At 46.5% G+C, this 22,415-nt stretch overlaps 1 pseudogene across 1 annotated transcript; it reads right to left on the bottom strand.

The window, feature by feature from the left end:
- Positions 1–768: 768 nt before the first annotated feature.
- On the bottom strand, positions 769–21,414 carry LOC147629256 (midasin-like; annotated as a pseudogene). The gene is made up of 7 exons (XR_015267920.1): positions 21,216–21,414; positions 19,278–21,105; positions 18,869–19,150; positions 18,538–18,717; positions 18,210–18,308; positions 17,859–17,984; positions 769–941 (listed from the first exon to the last, which is right to left on the bottom strand). The product of XR_015267920.1 is annotated as a midasin-like (transcript).
- Positions 21,415–22,415: the final 1,001 nt, after the last annotated feature.

Here is a 22,415-nt window from a genome sequence, read left to right as displayed (position 1 = left end):
AGGAATAACTGCTTTTGGAGGGCTTCGATAGAGTTATTTAAAGTGGTAATCCATATAACTTGAGTATCAGGCATCATCACATGTTGCCAACAACCATTTATATATATATATATATATATATATATATATATATATACCTAGATGAATCCAGGAACATGCCCAAATTCACCTTTTAGGAATGTGCATGTTAAATACTCATGGTAGTCCACCCACAAGACTATATAACTATCAACTCCATTATGCATAGTATGGACTGATACTACGGCATCACCATTAACATCATCAGTGCCCAATAGTGGGTGTAGAACTTTGTATCAATATATGCTCTCACACACGCACTCCACACACACACACACGCACACCTAAGAGCATATATTTACACAAAGCCCTTCGTAATGAGTTTCTGTCAAACCTCCAGAGATGCTAGACCAAATTGACTTTGCCCTTGTTCCCACATTTTTTGAGAGATGGTAAGGAGTACTAGAGCCAGGTGCTGGTACTAACAGTTGTCCTTTTGGAACCCCCTAAAAAAACATGGTCAATCACATGTTGATTAAAACACTCAGCTTGCACACGTTATATAATTTTGAGATATTCATACATTGTATATCTTCAATGGAATCATGATACAAGTGAAAAAGAACAAAAATATGTTTAAAAAACATCAAGATCCCTGAGAAAAATCTTGTAAGACCTTTGTTTGGTTCTTGTACCATGTGCCCAATGGGGGCTGTTGTACCATGTGCCCAATGGGGGCTGTCAGTTTGGACTCCGGCGCCTGGCTTTTTATATAAAAATGAATGTACATATACATACACATACATACATACAGGTACAGGGCTCTACTTGTAAAACTTTCCATTGCTGCTCCGATTTCATGTCTGCTGATGATACCAGCTACTGTTTCATTGCAGAGATGTCCTTTGGATCAGCTCAAACCACTGCAAAAATAAGACTTGGAAATCAGGTCATCTAGAGATGTTTACATAAAACTCTTTGATCCTAAAGTGAAGTCGCGGAATTACAGATCTAATTTGATTATTTTATGTGCAAAATTCAACTAGAGAATTCTGTTGTCTAGTGTTGCCTGGACATAACGTGACTAGTGTTACAGTCGGACAGTTCTTATAGCAGCGTGAACTGGTCAAGTGGCTATATAGTTGGGATTATGGCTCATTTGTGAGAGAGTTCATGTTGTGGGGATCTACCTTGGGACTGGGGCATCCCAAGGGTCCTAGCTAGTGGTTAGCCCACTGGTAAGCAGTGCCAGTTACAGCTGAGATAACTAGGGGTGCGTGTTATGGGACGTGCTCCTCTGTGGCACGTGCCTGCAAGGGTTGTTTCAGTGTCTAGCTCGGTAGCTGGCTTACCACTGTGTGTGGTTTGAAGCCTAAGGTTGGGTAGCAAGTACTAGACAAACCCTTTTTTTGTTTTGTAATTATAATGGTATGCAGTGTTGTCGAGTGATGGATGAGCTTCAAGGATAGTAGACATTGAGAGTTGGTCATGGGCAAGCACACAAGTGGAATGTTATTTTGATGTTTTTCATTGGATAGTAAACAGTGAGAGTTGGTCATAGGCAAGCACACGTAATTTTGATGTGTTTCAAGAATACAGAGGTAGACACCACTCTCAATCTCAGAACCAACAAGAAGCTGACACACGCACGTGCAGGTACATGAGCAGACATATAACAAATCAAGTGGCGCATCTCAAAGGCTTTAAGAGTCATTAGCACTGTTAAATGGGTAGCAGTTGGAAAGAAAGACCAAAGGGTCTATGAATACACTATAGGGATTCCAAGTAGGTCGTCCACATCTATGGCTCTCCACATATCTCTGCAGGAGTACCTGGCTCTGATGCTAGATGAAGCATCTCCTCGGACCACTCGGTACTAAAGTGTCTAGCTCGCTGCACCTGGATCACTCTATCGAGGGAGACGCCAGGGAAGTGGGGTGGCACATGCGCCGTCAACGTGCACTGCCTAGTTCGTCGAGTAGGGGCATCCAGGTCAAGGCTATCTCATGGTCATTGAGAGGGCCTCCATCCAGGGTAGGATGAAAGAAACTCGAGATCCTGGGATGTAGGTATCTGGGGTCTGCACATGTGCCTCTCTGCATACCTGATCTCTGTGATGGCACAACTCCATCAGAAAGAGTCAATGTCTGGGAAAATAATGACCTGAGACACAGGGCCAAATCCCTCCATGATTGTTTACTAGGCATCTTAAAAGATAGTGCTTCTCCGCCTCAACCTCTAATGAATAGAATTGGCCAATTCCATTCTCTCCTGCATGCTTGCCCCGTCTCCACCCTCAGGCGATGTGATGAGACTCTGATCTTGCCGATAGCAATCCTCCTAGCATGTGACGTGCCTACAAAGATAGCCACGCTTTTGAATGAAGCCACTCTATAAGCCTCGTAAAGTGGTCCCAGTAAAACTGAATCTTCGAAGCAAGCTGCACTAGATCTCTTGTTAGATTTATATCTTGACCTCTCTCTACACGTGACGAAACACAAGCTGCCCCATAAAATTGTCAATGCTTGTGATAGGGCTTACTCCGAATCATTCATGAAAACATCATGAACTGAAAGCTCTCTATCCTTCTGCAGTCATCCTCCCCGAGGTCTAGTCCCCAAAAGAAGGCCCCATACATCACAACAGGTGTAAGAAGCGTGTCAAAAAGCCAACCCTTAGTGCCAGGCTCCTAAGAGTGAGCCTCCAAGCATTGTTGCTCCGACCGAGCCAAAGCCGCATGCGCTCTCGTCAGCCGAGCCTAGCCCGTTGGGTGCATAGCGAAGTAGGGTCCAGAAAAGGTGACTCCCAAGTATACATAAGATGATAATGTCTGCCGGATCCCCTACTCATTGGAAGGTCAAATTAAAAGCCACCAAGCCAGAGGTGTTGAAGATCATAACCTTGGTCTTGCCAAAGTTACTTGTAAGGCTCTGCTGCTCACAAAAGGCCTGCAATGCCATCAAGTGTTTCTGCAGCCCCTATGCTGAAACTGAGATCAGCGCAATGTCATTCGCATAAGCAAAATGGGTACCGATGTATCACGTGGTGTGGGGCCCGGCCTACCAAGTTTGTCAATGAAGTCAGAAATGTCATCTATGTGAAAGCCCAAAGAGTATGTGATAGAGAGGGCATTGCTGCTTCACTCCTATGGTGCTAGTGATCACATCTCGCATGCCTCTTGATGCTCAAATTGACAATGTCACCAACTCAAACAATGCCATGCCTCCCCATATCATCTCCACTGGCAAGGCCAACTCCTCAAGGCATCTATGAAAACACACTCCGGGTATAGTATCAAAGGCTTTCCAGAAGTCCACAATGCAGGAATTTTTTATTTTTTTTCTAGAAAGGACACTTCTATTAAGTCAGAAACTTTTTACAAAATGGAGATTTCACACCAAGCAAGGTGGAGATCTCAACCAATCAGGAACCCTGTGCTGCCAATAGGGTCCCGAATGAAAGGATGTGAAAAAGATACCAATGTCCCACTCTCTCATAAGCTGGCCGCGCTTCCCTGGATTCTGGCCCAGGTAGCCATAATGGTGTGACTAATATCACTCCAAATCCTGCAAAGACACTGAGAAACAAGAACAGGAGTACCCTCAATGGCCTCAGTGCATCTAGCCTTCCAAATATTGCAGGTTGAGATGCTAGCAATAATCTCCCAAGAACTGTCTAACATCTGTGCCGGAGGGACAAAGTGTGAAAGTGGCAAATCCTGAAGACAACACTGCCGAGCAACTCCTTGCCTAACCATAATGGCCAAGCTCCTGTCAGTCCCCTCGAATCTTAGCTAAGGCCTAGATTGTGTCAACCAAATGATAGAACCAAAAGAAATGATAGCATCCCTCTTAATCCTACCAAAGAGGTGTGCAATCGTAGACCAAACCCTTTGTGTTTCCCTGCATTCCCATAAACAATGGTAAACTGACTCCGAAACTCCTGCACATCTAGGGCATGCTGGGCAAGCACCAGTAACAGACCTCCACTGATTCGTGGTCAGACCACCATGAAGGAAAACACAGATAAAGGAGGAAATCTGTGGCTTCCTATAAGAATGCCACAATCTCTGCCAAAATACCCTCTGAATGTCAATCGAAATGCCGTAAGACTCCCAATGGGGTCTAAGAGTAGGGACACTCTGAATGTGTCCCAAGAAAAGATGTCGGGCATTCCACACTGTATAACTGAAAAAAGGCATGCTTTTCAAAGGGTTACAAGCATCCTTCCACTCCCACTCACCGGGGTCCCAATGCAAATGTCTGATAGGGCAGCCACCATACAACCAAAGGCTAACACTCTCTATGATCATCCCTAAGAGGGGGGGGGGGGGGGGAGGGGGGGAGGGAGGGAGGGAGGGAGGGGGGTCAACAAAGCAGGCTTCCCTAACCTGCCAACAACTCTGACTGGATGAATCTGGGAGCCCTCAATAAGGTCCTGCATATTACATCTCTCCAACTGCGATCCATCCTGTACAGAAAAAAAGAGTGGTACATCATCCTTCCTAGGCAAGGAGAGACCCATAATCTGAAAAGGAACATCTGTCCCAGAAAAACCCCAAACCAAGAATGATGACGATCTTCCAAAAAAGATCTAGTAATCCAGTGGTTGCGAATGGCTCCATCAATCAGTGCAATCCTCCAGCTAGAGCCTCTCAAATGCTGCGTGAAATCCAATCTCTGCACCTCGGTGAGGCTCTGAAGCCTCTTGCAAGCTAGTACTATGGGGCATAGCGTCTCCCAACCAAGCCAAAGCATATGCATAGCTACCCCAAGAGGCCTACCATGCACATCTAATATCAAATCATTCCACAGAATGGGCTGTTGGTTAGCTTCCTCCGCTGAACGCGAGGGGATGTGTACCAAAAAACACCTCAGGCAGTCCCAGGCCCGTAGGAGGGACCTAACCAAGGGGGACGAAGGGGAGTGGTGAACTCCATCCGAAAAAATAAAGCGTGAGTTGAGAGTCCAGTCACCTCCGCGAACAGGGACACACTTCGTGATTTGCTGCATGAGAAAGTCCTTCCACGGCTCAGTGCCTGAAAGAAAGCCCCTAATAACAAGCTTACAGAGCAAAGCCTTACATTGTACCTCAGGGTCAATGATATTCAATTCCCCTTCCTGCTTAGGCCTGATAATGGTTTCGCAAGCAACTCTGGCCCTGGTGTGTGCATTTCCATCAAGCCCGGACCAAAGAAAGTTACGAATAAGGTGAGACGAAGCTGGCCAATGCAACCGTTCTGAAAAATCCAGCACGAAGCAATAAACCAAGCGCAAAACTTGGTTAACCACCAAAGCTCTAGAGGCCAGGTCGAGCTTCCTCCTACTCCAGTGATGAAGTTTGCTTTTAATGCTTAAGAGCATTGGAGCAAACTGTTGTGCAGGGGAGATGTCAACGCCCACCTGACAACCAAGGCATCTAGCAGAGCATCCTCTCTCAATCCAAGTAAAACCAACATATGTACCCCAATCTGCAAGAGGAGAATCACTGATCCAAAAACCAACTGATTTATGCCAATTAATAATAGCTCTTGCTGCCAAACAAAAGGCCTCCAAGGCTGTCCAGAAAGCACATAAACATGCATGTGAAGCCTCAAGGAACAACGCCGTATCATCTGCTAACTCAGAGTCCAAAAACTCTTCCTCCGTGCATAAAGGCAACCTGAGACCCACAACACTAGGGGCAGCCCGAAGAAACCTACTTCTAGCCTCAGCTATAATGAGGTACAATAAAGGGGCGAGGGGACAGCCCTGCCTCACCGAACGGGAAATCTGAAAACGCTCGCCGCGCGCCCCACACGCTAAAACAATGCTATGAGCCTCCCTGTATAGGCAGGACACCCCTCTGATCCAGTTTTGGGAAAACCCCATGTGTGCCATAGTGCCCTCCAAAAAATCCCAATCCACTATCATAAGCTTTTTCAAAATCAAGCAAAAGAATGGGAAGAGGCTGCTGACTAGACTTTCCCCACTCGACAGCTTCCCAGAAAGAAAAGATGTTATCAAATATACTCCTTCCTTGAAGGATCCCATTGTGTATCATGGATAGTCCTTTGGAGAATCTGCTGCAACCTTATACTCAAGGCTTTAGCTAAGATCTTATATGCAAATCCAAGGAGAGTGATGGGCCTCCATTGCTTGATGTCAGTCTTGTCCCCACTCTTGGGGATAAGGAATCAGCCCCTCCGTGAGGTATGGCAGCATCATACCCGAGAACCACATTTCCTGAAGGGCAACAGTGATAGCATCTCCAATATGATCCCAAAAAAGAATTAAGAAGGCGGGAGAAAGACCATCATCCCCTGGGCATGATCCACTGGAAAGAGAATGCAGTGCGTGAAGGAATTCATCCTTCGAGAAAGGGGCATGCAAGGAAGAACACACAGCATCTGTAATGAGCCTGGGCATACACTCCCAAACTTTCTGCCGTGCCACATCTCTCGGAGGAGAGGGCACGTCTAGAGTCAACAAAGACCGATAAAAATCTGAAGCAACACCCCTTACCTTATCAGGCTCAATCTGAACCTCACCCTGTGAATCCTACAGGTGCCTCACAGAATCTCTGCTATGGGAAGGCCTGTGTGCTGAAAAAAACTTTTTGTTGTATCTATAACCATCTGAGTCCAAAAAGCCTCGTTTGCATGAAGCGCGAACTCAGCCCTCTTGTCCATGGCCAACTACAGCTTTGCTCTAACTGTGGTCAAGAGGTCTGTAATCGAAGACGCATGTGGATGCTTTTCATGTTCCCTCTGAAGCGCAACAATCCTACGGCTAATAGCTCTCTACTTGTCCAAAGCCTCCTCCTTCTTGGACAAGGCAACACTATGATAATGATGGCTGGTCCTCTCAAGAGCGAGCGCGATATTATGACGAGGATCAGGACCATCACAAGATCTCCATATCTCTCTGATCTCATGGGAGATGTCAGCATCTATATAAAGAGAGTCACGGATATGGACACGGGGAGAGGCCGAGCGAGCCCCAGGCTCCCTGAGACAAAACGACGGGGCAATGATCGGATTTGGTGGTGCCAGACATAATAGCAATGGTGCCTCCTCTATCCAAGAAACAATCATCCACATAAAATCTGTCCAGACGTGCAAAGATGCTCTCATCCCCGCTCATGCGGTTATGCCAAGAGAAAGATAAGGAGTTTGGCCTTCTCTGGAAGTCATCCTCAGTCCAACAATCCCTGCCAAAAAAAGAAAGCGTGAACCTCTCCCATGAGGTTCTCTCCAAAGGGTGTAAAGTTTAAACCCCCTTCCCGTCCACCCTTCTTGTCAAAAGGTTGCTCAACCATATTGAAGTCTCCTCCCACTATCCAATGATCAACCTGGGGAATGACATTTGTAATGGTTCACCTCTCACGTTAGGTGCATAGATATTCAAGATTCCCAATTTCTGACCCTCATGCATGATCAAGATCCACTGCGCTCTAGCAGGGATGATAACACCGTGCCCAATAACATGAGGCATAACAGATGTTGCCACTAAAATGCAAACACCTCCTCTAGTCCCAACAGCCAAGGACTAGAAGGTGTGGTCAGAAAGCATCTTACCAGTTTCGCCACACTGAGATCTATCCAATTTGTGTTCCTGCAACAAAAGTATATCCATAGACCCTCCTCTAACAGCAGGGTGAAGCTGGTCCTTCAGAAGGCGCTTCCTACCACGGGTGGGAAGCCCTCCAAGGCCCTGAACATTCCATGAGACGATTCTCATGGAAGAGAAGAGGGTTTAACCCCGGATCTAAGAAGACGATGGGTAGCCTCAGAACGCCTCTCATAATGCTAGAGGACGGGATAATCCACGGGGCAAAGTCCACTAACGTGCCCTTGTCCGAGGCCTGCACACTACCTGCATATGTACGAGAAACCTGTGCGCTGCCGAAAATCCTACAATACATGATCCCCATTGCGCTGAACATCCTACATATCGCCCCCTCCAAGTAGAAAGGACTCAACAAAATCATCCTGGGATCTGATATATCATCTCCCTGCAAAGATGCATGAGGTGATACATCCCTCTGCCGAGAAACATCATCTATCTAAGGCACAAGATCTGAGGAGGTCTTCCCACCAATCGCACCAGGGGGGGGGGGGGGGGGGGGCGTGAGAGACAGCTCGTCACACCTGGCGGATTGTAGGACGGTAAGGATCCAACGGGGCTGGTGCCTGAGAAGCACGCTTGCGAGGCCTCCTGCGACCACGAGCCCGATGGAAATCTTGAGCAAAGTGACCCTCTTGGTGACAAACGCGACACTGATCGAGTTTACCTGCAATCTCCATACGTTGCTTCAAGGGACCACTAGGGCCCGGAAGCAAAACATAGTCCTCAAAGAGCTCACTGTCACGGACAAGAACCATGACCCTGGGGACACATCCGCCGAGGCAGTGACCACCTGGGCAGAAGATGTCGGCAAGGCCTGGAGGGGGGGCACTTGAAGAACCAGCCCAAAGGTGGACCCGATGGCCTCTAGCATAGGCCAATATGCGCGAGGAAGACCTGGGCATTTAAGAGTAATTGGGAAACGGTTCCGGTCTTCCTCGACAAGGTCAAAATAGATGGAGTAGGGAAGAAAAAAAACATTCCTCAGGCCCAATGGCCAAGGGCTGCCCTTCAAAACCTCTCATGCTACGTCCTCAGAATCAAAATCCACTTGGAAGAAACCTCTTCCAAGCAACCTGACATCTCGAAAGTGTGGAGCGCGGTCGGGACTCGGAAGGTAGAGCTGCCAAGACCCAATCCCGAGCCTGGAGACGGAAAGGGTGAGATCCAAAGATTTTGGCAATGAGGGTCGTTTTGGAGTCTCTCTCGATTTCGGCGAAGAGGACCGCGAGCTCCGCTTTGGAAAAACCAATGGTTCGCTTGGCCGAGGGAGAATGATTAGCCATGATTGAAGAAAAAGGCCGACTCGAACCCGTATAAGAAGCAATCCGAACCAAGGGGAAGAGGCAGGCAAGGAGGCGGAGGAAAGGAAGGGAGGGTGGAAAAGGGAAAAGGAAAAAGGAAAAAAGAAAAAGGAAAAAGGAAAGGGAAGCAAGGGGAAGGGGAAGATGGCTGGACACACAGGTGAGGTTGGGAGGGGGAAGGGCAGCACAACAAGGGCTGCGCAGAGGGATGAGGCGGAGGAGGAGGGCACGCGGGGAGAGGAGGGGAGGCGAATCAACGCAAACAGGAGACACCAGCGAGAGGAAGAAGGGCGGGTAGAGGCAGGGGCAAACAACGGTGGAGGAAGGATGGGAGGCGGAGGAAGGATGGGGGCGAAACAGGCACAAAGGCGGAGGGGCGTAGGCCAAGGTTCGGGGAGCTAAGTGGTCCTCCTTTGACAAACCTGAAGGTCATTTTAAGGTCCCCACAGACCAAGCCGAAGCATCATCTGACCCAGAACCAAAACCCTAACAAGGTTTCATAGACCTGACACCATATGCACCGGATGACCGCGATAGAGTGTGGCTAGCAATTCACCATCCAACTATAGAGTCCTCCGCGATAGATTGTTGTGCTTAGCGACTCACCAAGCCCAAAGATCATCTAACCTAGAACCAAAACCCTAACAAGGTTTAGACCCGACTAAATCGTGGCTAGCGACTCACCATCCAACTATAGAGTCCTCTAGACTCACCCCCGAGCGTGAGGGCTAATTGTTGCACAAGCCTGCTTGGTACCAATGGGCCCAACCTAGTGTCCCATACCACTAGGCTGAACCACCCACCTTACACTCCATGGCCATGAGGTCTTCCATGTCCCTTTGGTAGCTCTCCCCGTTTACCGCGTGGTTACCTCAATAACTCGTAAGCACCCCCAAGGTCACTTATATAGCAATAACTTGGCTATATTTCCTACTTATAAAAAAGCTTTATTATTGGCTCGCCGCCCTTGCTTTATTTATAAGCTTTTAGCCATTATTAGCCATTTGCTATTAATTATAAACTCTTAGCCATTATTAGCCATTTGCTATTAATTATAAACTCTTAGCCCATCTAGACCTCATCCTGCTAGCGCCCTTACCCTACGTGTGAACCTTGCAGGTTTACAAGCCCAAACTAAGCCCTGAATGTAGCCTAGGTTAGTCCACATCCCTAGCCCTAACCCTTTGTGACCGCTCCCTACAGGAGGCCTACAGATCGGAAGACAATATACACATATTTAGAACACTTAATTTAACTGTTATTAAACAATGGAAATAACAGCAGCAGCACAAATAGTGGAAATACTGAAAATACAAATGACACCAGCACTGGGGCCGGAAAGGGCCGCCCCCCCCCCCCCCCCCCAATACTTTTTGTATTTCTTGGAGTATTTATACTTGTACAAGTGTCACGGGCCTAACAGGCCAGATTTCTCCACAAGGGAGTGAAAACAACCAAATAAACTGGTTTAAGTCGATGAAGAGGTGTTGGTCAGAGTAGACCCAAATCACAGGCTCATTCCCACCCTCACTGGGTGTACACGTGCATTTCACTGGTCTTCCGGGACCGTGCACCAACAGGCACGCCTGTACTAACGCAGGCCAAGGAGTACACCGCGGAGGGAATGTGACCAAGTTCTCCCCAATGATGCTTTGGTCCCAAATTCGTGGGAAATTTCCAAAAAGAGTCCCATGCAAGGCTTTTTTTTTTAATTATAAAACCTTTAATCAACTTATTACTTTGCTCCCCCCCCCCCAAGCAAATGTCCAGCCCCTATTTAAAATTGGTGTGAACACAATACCTTATAAATATTAAGGTTTACTCTAGTTTATAGATTTTACCTTTTAAAAAGGCCAAAATGAAAATACTTACCACCTCTTCACACGCCACACCACCAAGTCAGCAAACAACACTCTACGGCACATTGAGGGCGTCCCTGTCCAGTGTACTGGCACGGCATAACAGGCAGACACACGCAAATAAGTCATGCAAAAACAAGTTTATGCATGCAAGCATAAATGCATGTGCACAAATAATGGACGAAATCTCCCTTTAATGAAACTTGTACAAGAGGTTCCTGTCGGGCACAAAATTGGCGCGACAAATATAAAAATATATGTCCTGGTCTTCCTATGGAGTAACAGTCCCGTAGGTAAGACACCATCCTGGCCATACACGGGTGGCACCAACAAGCTCCCGTCCATACACCACGAAGCAAATCACACACGGGTGGCACCAAACTGGTTCCCGTCCATGTGACGCAGCACTGGTCGCACACGGGTGGCACTGATCTAGCTCCCGTCCATGTGACACCAAAAAACTGGCCCTTTCGCATGGGACACTGGCCTGGTCCCATGTGAACATAGCACAAATCTGGCCGCTCTATGGAGTGACACTCTCATAGAAGTGGCTCCAGAAATGGAGATGGACCAAATGGTGACACCCTTGGTCTTTGGAGACATAACATACTTCCCTCCTCCTGTTCAATTCACGTCCTCGTGAATGCATAAATAGACAAGCTTACACAATTGAATCCTCAAATCCGGACATCAGCATACAACATCTACTCATCTCGGCCAGTGTAAGACGACTCCTCTAGACCTTGCTACAAAGATCGAATTGCTTACTCTCCATCCAACACTCATCCAAGAGCTAAATTCCAATAGGATATCCAGTCTTCTAGTACAACAAGCTCTACCATAACAACCCTAGCACAGACCCATAGCACAACTCAAGTGTCATACTAAATTCGATATTGCATTAGTTGTCGGCAAACATTATCCACTTAATGCACAAACAATCCCTAGTGCCATGTACTTCCAATAAAATATTCCAGCCACAGGACCTAATGGAAGCTATAGAGGCTTGAAGACAAACATGTTCACATGAGCATCAAAGCTCTCATGTGGTAGCATCATAAGACCATAGAACTCCATCTACAAAGAAACTTTGGAGTTCCTTGCTTGAGCCCCCAAAAACTTGCCCAGCTTCTCATATGCTTCTTCGGAGGTTTAGAGATTTGCAACATGGTGTATAAATATATCAGAGAATTCCAAAGACTATGAGGCCAAAGGCTCTTTGATCTCTAAGCTACCATGCTTTCTGAGCTACATCTTCATTCTCGGGCATCTTCTCTTTCCCATCAATGAAAGGCCAAAGGCCCTTCCTCATAAGACTAAACTTCAGCTTAGTCTACCAGGTGTGGAAATTTTCCTCCATTGAGCTTTTCAATGAACATGTGGGTGGTTGTGTTGGTGTCGCGTGGCAAAGCTGCCGTAGGTAGAGACAATGGCGAGCAACACATGGCGTGAATCAGATGATTGTGTTGGTGTCCCGTTGCAGAGCTGAAATAGGATCCTTGTCGTGGTTAGCAGTGGCTCTGATACCAATTAATGGAATCTATGGAGGCTTGACGACAAACATGGCTAAGGGATTTGATGAACAAAGAGAAGTAAGGAAGCGGGATAGAGTTAGAGACAGAAGTGAGAGTGGAAAAAGTCCTCCGGAAACCTGCATGTCCCCTAACGATATGCCCATGTCTCTCCACAAAGGTGCTAACCTCTTACTCTTGCACTAACCCATTAAGTCTGGCCACTGTGTGGCCAACACATATCCCCTAGGAAAGGGGCCAAAGTGTCACAGGATGCTCAGCTGGTGTAAACCAGCCAAGGAAGGTGTGACAGATGTGTGGGGAGGTTAGGGATGTGGTAAGGCTCTTGGGCGTATGCATCCCAAGTGGGGAAAACTGTAATGGGGGTGACAGGCCTCTGCTCAAGGAGTTTTTGCCAGGCCTCGCTCTCAAAAGGATCAGTAGAATTCATCCTCACACTTGACCAAAAAACGCGACCTGCTTACAATGGGTTATATGCTAGAACATCCTTTGCGCTTGGTGCTTAGTGATTTGTCCCATTGCTTTATTGTAAAAGATGTGTAGGCCTGTGGTCTTGCACTTGCCATCATACCAACTATATTGAGGGAAGAATCCATAGGGAGGCTAGGTGGTAGAGTGGTATGTGGAGGGGAAAGAGCTAAAGATTGTACCATGCAAAAGGCTGGTACACTGGGCTGGGATGGTGGATAGTGCAGCAACAAGATCAAGAGAGGAGAGTTTGGGCGAAAGATGATCTTGATAAACATTACCTAGGTCATGGTATGAAGTAGATCTCTCTGTAGGCGGAAATGGGTCTGTGAGGGGGTTATTTGGAAAAGGTGCTTGAGATAGAGAATGACAAGTGAGATAGGGAATGAGTTGTTGGTTGGAGAGGGGGGTTAAGGGGGGTGGACAAAGAAGTCAAGAATGTGTCGGGTTAAGGCCAGGAATCAACAATGTGTCGGGTTACGGCCGAGGATCCATCAATTAATCAATTGTAGCCCCCCCATGGGAACAGCATGTGAGACCTGAGGTGGGCTGATTGGTGATGCAATTATAGATCATCAGCCCATGTGCCACGCCCATTTCCAGGAAAGTAGTAGGATTGGAGTCCTGTGATGTCCTCTGAATTCCCAGGATCCAAGTCATGCAAGATGATGGGGCCTCTATCAGAGTCAAAGCAAATGTGCTATGTTACAATACTACTAATGATCTCCGACCTCTGACAAGTGCCTACATCCCAAAAGCCTCGAACAATGAACTTGGAACAGATCCAGTTCATAATCTTTGTTGTACCAAAGATAACCATGTCCTGCCAGATGTCTAATGCTTGGAACTCCGAATCATGGTCCCCATGCACTAGTACGTGGAGCTGTAATCAGCCCCCTCTCCCACCCACAAGCCTCTTTTGGCTGAAAGCACATGGGGGGAAACCGCATGTGTACTAGAGAAGCATACCATCCGGGGTCTCCTCTGCCGGGAGTGCCCTGGGAGCCCTAGCAGTGGTACTAGAATCTTTATCACTATCTTGTAACATGTCTTTGTCTTTTCTCTGAGATGAAGCCTTGCCCTTGGTCTTGTCCTTCTTCTTAGACAAACAATCCTTAGACAGATGTCCTCTTTTCCCGCAAGAGAAACAGCGACTCCTACCTTTCTTTCGAACTGAGGAAAGTGCATGGTCAGAACTGTTGACTGACACCTTCAATTTACCCTGTGAGATGAGAACGGACGACTCCTCCAAAAGTAGGGAGCTAAGATCATCAAAATCCAATTGAGTGGATGTAACCTGGCACCAAAAAGATCGAGAAACATCATCATAGTCCGGAGGAAGCCTGGTGAGGATAAGAGCAACCAGCTGAGAAGAAGACAAAGTAACACCCATAGCCAGTAACTCGTCATGGATAACCTTGGCCTTCATGAGAATAGACTGCATTGAATTGGCTTCAGGAAATAACAAGCCGTAGAGCTGCCCTTGCAAGGTAACTATCCTCATCGATGAATCTCGAGCAAAGAGGTCCTCCAATTTTGACCATACCTGATGAGCACTGGTGAGGTTTGCACATCCGGTGAGACCTCCTCACTGATGGTCCGCACAAGCACAAAATGCGCCTTCGAGTCCCGATTCTCTCAATCTTGTAATTCCACAACAAATTCATCATCCTGATCTTGAGTCCACCTCCTAGAGTTTTGAGGACGCTCAGGCTTCCTTTCAGTGCCCTGAACAATGTCCCACAAACCCTTGTGGATGATCAAGATCCACATCTAAAGCTTCCAATGAGCGTAATTGGGTCCTTTCAACTTGTCATCTTTGTTCGTAAGGGGGGAGCCATATCCACAGCAGCAAAGAACAAATCTCAAGTGCTTACCAAGGCACCAAGAACAATCAGCCCCCTCTCAAACCGTAGAGAGAAAGAGGTGGGACAGCAGCAAAACAATCCAAGATCCACCGGGAACCGCCTACCGGAAGGGCAGGGCCTCGTGGAGGAAGAAGACAATGTAGGGCCACTTGTCTGGCAGCACCAAATGCAAAGAACTCACCAAAAAACAGATGCCGGTGCAGAAAACACAGCCACAACTCCACCTTTTGCCTCTGGAGAAGAAAACGCATCCAAGTGAACTTGTTGGATTGCCTCTATAGGACGCAGCCACCAAAACTGGCTGGTCACAAACAGCAGGCTGGCTGGACCTGAACACACAGCACTGTTGGGAAACGAAGCCACTTGTTGTCACAGATCTACAGCCGGGAGAGATATGGAGAAAAACGCACTGCAAAAGGAGGGAAAAGTGGGCAGATTTGCAAAGTTTGGAGCAGCCTAGACCTAAGCATATGATACCATGAAGGAGATAGCACAGGCGGAAGCATAAACAGTAAACATATGAGAGAGTGCAAAGTAGAATGAGAGAGTTGGACAAGATCACCTTTTATAACAGCAGTAAAGCTTTACAATGGCAATGGCCAGCAACTGAGTGTTGAACTATGTGCAAGGGAAATGGATGAAGGAGTGAATAATGGGGAGCTCCCACCCACCCTTCCTCAGGCCCCCAAGGTAGCAACATAACTCTCTCTCTCTCTCTCTCCTCCCTGCCTGTGGAAAGCGCTGCAGAGTAAGCTCAAGGAATGGCTCTGAGTCTCCAAGAGAAGCTCGAGGCCCTCGAGACGGCAATGAAGGCACTAATCAAGGAGAACAAGAAGACATCCGATTCCAACATCAATGAGATGGAGAACAAACTACACCAGCACATCATGGCCCTCGAAGCACAGCACTCAAGGAGGAGGTGAGTCCATTGAAAGTGGAATTGGTAGCCATCAAGAACACCGAGAAGGAAGAAGGGGAGATCAATGACAACACTCTCACGGCCATCAAAGAAGAGATCTCCAAGGAGATCACAAAGGACATGGAGGGAAAACTTGAAGCCAAGCAGTCAGGATGGGTTGAGGTGGTGAAGAAGAACATCCGTAAAGAAGTGAGGGAGGAGACTCAAAGGGAAGAACACCAAATCATTCACACCACAATTGAGGAGAAGAAGATGAGGCATGCCCGCCGCCTTAACATTCGAGTCACAGGTATAGCCGAGACACCCGACTCCACTCCTGAGAAAGATGGACAGCTTCTATGCATGAAGCTCTTCAGCTATAGAGAAGAGGACCCTCTCCCCTTCACCAAAGCACGGAGAGCCGGGAAGGACTCAACACGCATGCGAGCCCTCATCCTACAGTTTGCAGGAGAGACGGAGAGGGTCGCCTTCATGAGAACGAGGGTGATTCTACGAGGATTACAGGGGGATCCCATCTATTTGGATGACGACCTTACAAGGATGCAGATAGAACACAGGAAAACATGCATGCCGAGAGTCCTACAGGCCTGGATGAGGGCAAGAGAGCATTCTATCGCGATGGCAGTGTCATCATCGATGGCAAGGCCACCGATTAGCGCCAGGCGGCCTATGGGACATCGGCTATGGAGGATCCAGATTCATAGATAAACATAGCAGTTTGGAACCGCAATGGAGCGCTTTGCACACTTCCTGGGAGGATGGAGGAGGTCTTGGAGGGACGGGACATCATACTACTTACAAAGACGCACCAGAGCCCAGAGAGGGGGCTACCCAAAGTAGAGGGCTATCAGTGGGAGTTTACATACCCAAAGTAGAGGGGGCTACCCAAAGTAGAGGGCTATCAGTGGGAGTTTACATACAGGGGGACCACACGACAGAGCACATCGAGAGGATCTGGAGGTATAGCGGTACTCTTCAAGCGAGAGCTATAGGAGCGCCTACAGGTGACCAAGAGGCTAGATACATGTGGATTAGACTGCAGCTCTCAGTAGACACCGTGTTATACATTGCTCTATGCTACTTCTCTCCCAGAGCATCGAGATATGCCATGATAGCAAAGGATGAGAGTAGAGGCGAGGAGGACACAGGGCCATTGGGAGAGTCACCATATGCAGCCCTTTCAGATGAGAACATACACTACTCCAACCTGGGGGAAGTCCTCCTTATGGGGGACTTCAATGCACGGACACAAAGCCGACAATGTGACATTTATAATTTCGAGCACCCTGAGGTGATGCACACACTAGAGGTGGAGGACACGGGAGCTTGCATGGTGTCAGAGGAGATGGGGCCGGATAACACCAGCTATGGTCATCACTTACTGGATCTGGGAGCGTTATAGTTATATGACTATAACTATAACTATAACTATATATATATATATATATATATATATATATATATATATATATATATATATAAAACTAACTAACTAACTAACTATATAACTATATATATACAGTTATATAACTATAACTATATATATATATGTGTGTGTGTGTGTGTGTGTGTGTGTGTGTGTGTATAACTATATATATAACTGCCATAAAAAAACGTGTCCCAAAAACTGGGACGTTTTCAAACATACACCTTTTTATTATTATTTTTTCAAAAAAACGTGTTTTTTTGCAACTATGCGCTGTATGTTGGTGCCATGGGCGGGCAGCCAGCCAGCCAGCCGTGCATGGGTCGGTAAATGTGGAGGCACTGTTTTGATACGGGCGGCTGGGACATTACTTCCAAACAGGCAGCATGTGAGGTGTGGCTGCTGTGTAGGTCGTCTATGTGGTCTGCTCTAGGATGGGCAGCTTCGGGGATAGCTCCCGAGAAGATGAACATTCCCACTTAGCAGTGTGTTGCCACGTGCATCTGAGCTGGCATGTGAGACTGCAGCCTGATGTTGGGATACTTTTTTAAAAAATGTAGGAGGGCACCAATCTACCTGGGTTACAGGATTGCCATGCGTGAATTTTTTTTAACACTTCTTACTATTGCAAGACGACGACTTGTATCACTGGACGTACGTCCATTTGTTGGGATGTACGGACTGTTATGATCATAAAAGTGGCCAATTGCAAAAGCTTGGACAATATTGTAGAGATATTTAAACACTGTTCATCTCTAGACTCACATACTCCTGCAATCAATGCGTATTATCTGCCCAGATCTTACAATAGAACCTTCAAACAAAGAAGAAGCATATCAAGCTATGTAAGAGCGCACCTGGCGTAGCAGATCAACAAGAGTCCGGGGAAGCTCCTCGATGTTTTTCAAAACGATGTAATAAGGGAAAGGAAAAGTGTCGATGTACTTGGAAAATGTAGGTGCTCCACCAGTGAAAGACACCGACTGCAAAACAATAATACACAGAACAGCTTCACATTTTTGCTCACTGTCATTAAGAGCTAAAAAGGTAGAAGATCTTAGGGTCTTTACAGACATAATGACCATCCATGCCAATGGGAGATCTCATGTGCCATTCTTGTCGGTGAGGGATCTCTCCCGTCCAACCGCTTCCCATCTGATACTGGTGGGGATCTGTCTGTAAAGACCCTTACTGGCTCAACTAAGCACCTGAACATCCATGATAGACTCGTATGTGTTATCAAGTATAATGAAAGCTAGCATCTGTCCCCTAGAGGCAGCTTCTCGGATGCAACGCCTCAGTGTTTCCTACAAATATTGAAATAGAATCACACGTTAGCCTTCTGCCGACTGTGAACTCTAAATTTGATAGTGCTTGCTATATTAAAACAAACTACTGTCTGTTAGCTGTTAAACACACAAACATTAGAGGCCGATTCCATGCATAAAACAGATGGTAATAATCTACCATAACACTTGACAAACACTTCTTCCCCAGAGAACAACATAGTGCTTCACGTCAGAGTTCCTAAAAGACCTTTTCATGAAATCGTCCATCGGCAATGATTAAAATAAGTTGTTGAAGATGGTGACGCCCAGAAGGGGTTGTGGCACTCTTGGCGACAACATCCAGCATCCATGTCAAGTAATGCAAAAGGTCCACCATGGGCTCATCAGATATTGTGTTGTCTTGCTTGAATGAAAACTGTGAGATCATCTGCAAAATTAGTGCTTTGATATTAGAAAAAGGTTGCACCACATTGAAGTTGATGAGGTTGCCCTTAATTAAAACAGAGAATGTGCTCCTGAAGTACACATTCTCAGAATCACATTGTCCAGACGTAAAAAAATTCCTTCTTGAAAATTACCTGAATGCCAGCTTCAGTGGAAAAGGGAGTATTGAAATCATGTAGAAGTTTTACATTCCCTCTTTGCCCAAAGCTAGCAACCGCCATTTGTCCAACTTCCAAGGCAGACATAGATCTACAAATTGTAATCAAAGCTTCCAGAGCCATATGTCCACAATGACTCTCAGACATACTTCTCGAATCATCAATTGCAAGAACTACTTGATACTGTCGTTTACTTGGCTTTGTCCGCCTCAGCCAAATCTTGTCTTTCCGAAATTGGCTTGCAATGTAAGGAATGACCTGCATAGAAAAAAAAAAAACCCGCAAGGATGAAGTGTCCAGCATACTAAGCTAAACATTAACACAACCTAGTTTCCAGTGTACTAAGCTTACGATTAACATAACTTTAGCACTTTCTTAAATAAACCTTTTTAAGGTTAATCCGCTTTCCAGTCCTGTAGTCGCCTTCAAGCCTTGCCGCTAAAGTAGGTTCCATAATAAGCCTGAGCTGTTCAGTAAGCTCTTGCGAGAGGCGTGCTGTGAGCTGTTCATACTTGGACCACATGGCTCTTGCCTTCTCAATGCTTCCGGAATCCTCATTTAAGTTGGTTTCCAACTCCATACGAATTCTCTGTACATCTTCTAAGCTGTATGGTTGTTTATTCAATGATAGATTTGAAGTCAATTTTTGATGATTTACAATGTCCCAATTTGGTAGAAACAAAACTTTCCAGACCTCCAGCAGTTTCTTCATGCTCTGGTAGTCTGTCGGGCATTTCAACATCTAGGCTCACATCTCCATGAGAAGGCCCCTGCTCCATAGACTCCCCTTCTAACTTCTCTCTTGGTTTGTTTTTTCTGCCCTTTTGCAGCGGTTTTTGGTCAATCATTTTGTAGCTTTCATCCCCTTCTTTCTGTATCTCTGAAGTGCTCATCGAAGCGTTCTCTTTGGAGTTCAACATATCCCTTCTGTCATAATCAGATTCTCTCACTCTATTCTGATCAATTTGATCAGCTGTAGCAGATCCAAGAGTTTGTGCACTGCTGCTTTTGTTTTCTGTGACATACTGGAACTCCACCCCTTCAGCCGCAATATCCTCATCAAAAACTTCAGCTTCTTTTGTTTCTGATACCCTTTCATCCTTCACATTGACTCTTTCCTTCCATTCCTTCAACGCATCCCCAAGGCTCCTATATGGATTAGCATCAAGTCTATCAAGGGTCTGCATATCATTGTTTCCATCTGATTCAAAACTGATGTTCTGTTTCTGCTGGTCTCTTGCAATGGATAATCCCTGTTCTTGGTCACTGGCTATCAGATCTGATCCATTATACTGCTGGCCATCAACTTCCTCAGTCTCAGATGAGCGAATCAGGGATGTTGCTGGTAATGCACTAAACGATTCTGTATTCATATTCTGAGCACAACCTGGATCTGCAATATCTGTTGTACTCACACCTTGTACCTCACCTATTTCTAACACTTGGTTTGATAGATGTTGCACAGCCTGATGAACATCAATCTGATGATTACCATCAGACTCTTCAACAGTTTCTTCTAAACATGCATCTTTGCGCAATCCCTCAGACTCCTCAATAGGACCATCTGTCCTCGTATCTAGCAGTTCTTCCTCTTCATCACTAGCTTCCAAAGCTCCTGACCCATCGCCATCAGCATCCATATTATCTAAAGATTCCTTTGAATCATCGGCAGGAACCTCCTCAGTATCATCAACATCTAAATTAGCAGCTTCATTCTGATCAGCATCTTCTACAGATGGATTAACTCCACTTGGGGATTCATAAGCATCACTTTTATCCAGTGGTATGGTGTCAGGATCCTCTTCAATCTGTTCCTCACCAGACATTGAAGATTCTGCATTTTCTGGCTTCCCATTTTGCAGACCCTGTTCATCGTTATCACAGAGAGCATCAACGTCATTTTCTTTAGCCCGGAACTCAAGCTCCACACCTGTGTTTGGAACAGAGGTACCAGTTTCATATTTCTCTTTCTTCTCATGTCCTAACTCGTCTTCATCCTCATTGCTCCAAAGCTTTTCATCCATAATGTTCTCATTCTCTCCCCCTTCTCCCATTTTCGACTCCAATTGCTGATCTTCATCATCATCTTCACCTGTTTCACCTGATTCACTCTCGCTGATATCCAACATCTCACCTTCAAAATCCTGGTCCATCTCAATACCCTTTCCAGAATCCGCGTCTATTTCTTCATCTGTCTTCTCTTCTTGCATGCCCTGCAGAGCAGAAAGAAAGCATTTTTTGATATAAAGCTATAACCTTCTGTACTACCAAACTTAAGTTATTCTTGCTGGAAAGAAAAGAACGACAAAAAATTCAACACAACCTTTTGCGAACTGCCCAGAAGCTGATCTTCATCTTCTATCTCATCACTAACATCCATTTTCCCTTTCCCTTCACCCATGCCAGTTCCAAAAGCATCTTTGGTGTCAGAAGTCTGTTCTTGTTCGGTTTCCTCATGTTTTGTACAAAATCCTTCTTGAAACAAGGTGCAAAGAAGCTTGGACAGGATGTATGCCAACTTCGCAATCTGGATTCAAAATGCTCTCTCACTCTCTCTCTCTTTCTCTCTCTCTCTCTCTCTCTCTCTCTCCACAGTACCAGAGCAGCCACCACTACCGAACCCTCCAGAGCCTTGTCCGCCCACTTCTACCTTCTTCACAGCAGAGATGGTGAGGAGGGCCATCAACAGGTTGCATACAGGGAGAGCACAGGATCATGAGGGCATATTGTAGCCGAGCATTTCATACATGCTAGAGATATGACTGCAGACTTGCTAGCTCTCATGTTTAATAGAGCCATGTGTGGAGGGGTTTCCTGGGACTTGGAGTACTTCCACGATTGTGCCGTCTAGAGATCCGAGCCTACCGACTAACTACCACACCATTATGATTGGTCACTCGTTGGCCAAGCTATATGCCTCTATTCTTGAGCAGGAGTTGAGCAGATGGGCAGAGAGACAAGGGGTCTGAGCTCAGGGACAGGCCGGTTTCACGAGGAGATTCTCTACTTTGGATCATATCTTTACCCTCAGGGCTATCATTGAGGAGGGCAGAGCACATGGGAGGAGGATCTACTGTGGCTTTGTCGATTTCCGCAAGGCCTTTGACACAGTGCCCAGAGCTAGACTGATGCGCAGGCTGCAAGACTTGGGGGATCCATGTGAGCTCATTTGGGGTATTATGGCACTTTATGAGACAGTAGTTGGGCAGGTGCGGCCTTCAGAGGGTCTCTCCCAGCCAGTACACTCCACTATAGGGGTGAAACAGGGCTGCCCGCTCTCTCCGACTCTATTTGGACTATACATTGATGAGATCTCTGATTATATTGGGACACGAGGGGATAGAGGAGCCCAGTTGGTTGGCACTTGGATACCTCTGCTCTTATATGCTGATGATATTGTGCTTATAGCAGACTTACCAGAGGGTATGCAAAGGCACTTGGATACTGTACATGCTTATGCACAGGACAGTGGGCTCTCACTTAACCTTGGTAAGACCAAGGTTATGGTGTTTAACACTACAGC

Source organism: Cibotium barometz, chromosome 18, assembly GCF_041138505.1.
Source record: "Cibotium barometz isolate CiBa-2024 chromosome 18, ASM4113850v1, whole genome shotgun sequence".
Classification (NCBI taxonomy): Eukaryota; Viridiplantae; Streptophyta; class Polypodiopsida; order Cyatheales; family Cibotiaceae; genus Cibotium; species Cibotium barometz.
Note: the sequence above shows the minus strand (reverse complement) of the source record. Positions and strands in the feature narration are given on the sequence as shown.